Source organism: Nyctereutes procyonoides, unplaced genomic scaffold (genome assembly GCF_905146905.1).
Source record: "Nyctereutes procyonoides isolate TBG_1078 unplaced genomic scaffold, NYPRO_anot_genome, whole genome shotgun sequence".
NCBI classification, from domain to species: domain Eukaryota; kingdom Metazoa; phylum Chordata; class Mammalia; order Carnivora; family Canidae; genus Nyctereutes; species Nyctereutes procyonoides.
In genome coordinates, this window is record NW_026575052.1 from 66,003,212 (window position 1) to 66,005,232 (window position 2,021).

The window sequence follows — 2,021 nt, forward strand, 5'->3', positions numbered from 1 at the left end:
TGAGATCTGAGGGGCATCTGCCACCCACTGCTGCACCACGGCCTCACTCTCAAGTGGTTTAGTCATTGATGATGGGTGCAGGGAAGATCTGAGATGGACTGGAGCCTTGCTGCTTACTCAGAGCATGGTCCAGGGACCCAGCATAGGTGTCACCCACGAGCTTGCCAGAAATGCAAAAATCTCAGGTTCATTCTGGGACTCACTGAGTCTGCATTTTACAAAGACCTTCCTTCCCTGCCCCAGAGTGGGGAAGGCATCTTCTCTTTGTGTACCTGGGCTTCCTCTTCTTCAGTAAAGTCATTTTTGATATTGAAGTTCTTACGGATCTCCTCAGGAGTTTTCCCCTTGATCATATTGGCAACGGTCTTGCATGTAACATCAAGCAAACCTTTGATGTCTAAGTAGTTCGCAGCCAGAATAAGTTCAAAAAGTGTTCCTTGGTCAACTTTCAGGAATTCTTGGTCCCAAACAGGAATATCATCTGCTCCCTATTCTTTGTTCTCATCATCCTCAGGAGGAGGGGAGTCATCCTTGTGGTGGGTGTACCACTGAATGACCTTTTTTAATATTGCTGCGTTAACATTCGGTAAAGGAACTGGGTCATCGTCTCCTTCATCATTCATTTCCAAATCTTCCAACATGATCTTGATAGTCACAGACGGTTTGGCAATTTCAATATCAACTTCAAATATCTCTCCATCAGAACTCTGCAACTTAATTGAAGGCATGGTGCTCTGTCTCAAGCCAATGGTGGGCTGGAGGCTGACAAGAGCAGAGCAGACTTGCCGACCAGGGAAGAGACACAGAGAACAAGGCTTCTACCTTGTTAGGTCTTTCTATTCTGTGTTTAGGCTTTCCTCGAATGCTTTTGAACTTTAGGTGTCCATTTTAATTTAAGAAAAAAAAAACATTAAAGAGTGGATGATAAACTCTGTGTGCATGGAGGGTGTTCATTACTAGTAAGTTTTATCATGGGATGACAGAATGGCAACCTGGCAGTTTCACTGGGGAACCCCAAATGTTCATTTTTGAAGGTATTTTTCCCCTGGGGACATTCACTTTCTTCAAAAAACAAGTCCTCTAGTTTTCTATCTGGATGAGAAAAGATGCCAGAAACTTTACTGCTGAGTGTATAGATTTTATTTAGGCCCTTGTTTTCAGTCTTTTCTCCAAATTCTTAGAGTGCCTCACCACTACGCTGATATAATTCTGACAACTCTTACTTTATATACAGAGGCTCATTTTTAATTCCTCCTAGCTTTTTCCAAATCCCATTGTTTTATAGTCTTAATAAGCATTTATCGCAGATATTATGACATTCTTAACATTGAGGAAAATTCAAAAGAAGCAAAGGCCATGACCCTCAGTGGTTGCAACAAAGGTATATGTACACTTCTAGAGAGCTGTCATGGCACAACACTATAAAGGTGGATATGACAACATGGGACAAAATATATACCAAAATGCTATTAGGAAAACAGCATATACCAAACAGAAAAATAGGTCCTAAACCCAGTCTGGGCAGAGTATAGATGTGGCTCTGTAAATCCAGGAGGGTCATTTTGGAGAAAGGTGGCTGGGTAAAGTCGGGGGCATTGATTGAGGGCCTTATGGGGCAGGCTGAAGAATTTTGAATGGACCTGGTCTTACATCTTGAGTGAAATAAACCTGGTGTGGTATTTCTGGAAGGCCAGCTGGACTCACCTTGTGGCAGACTGGATTCACTGGAGTGAGGAGAGGGTGGAAAAGCAAAGGTGCTTTGGAGGAAGAATGTCAAGTTTCTTATATCCTATATCCAGTTCCCATCTCATTTTTATAGCTCCAATCTGGCTTTGGCACTTCCTTTGGTCCCTTTTAATTTTCATATCAGTTTAACAGAGAACACTGTAAAATTAATCTGCATTTTTAGCCATTAATGGAAACACTGGTGAATATAATGATCTCTTATAACCTTCATGACACTAACTCATTCTCTTCTCCAGGGACATAACATTGTTTAAAAGGTACATTTACATATGCTA

The 2,021-nt window shown here is 41.7% G+C and overlaps 1 pseudogene; it reads right to left on the reverse strand.

Annotated features, from left to right (window-relative positions):
• Positions 1-215: 215 nt before the first annotated feature.
• LOC129514126 (S-phase kinase-associated protein 1-like) lies at positions 216-740 on the reverse strand (annotated as a pseudogene).
• Positions 741-2,021: the final 1,281 nt, after the last annotated feature.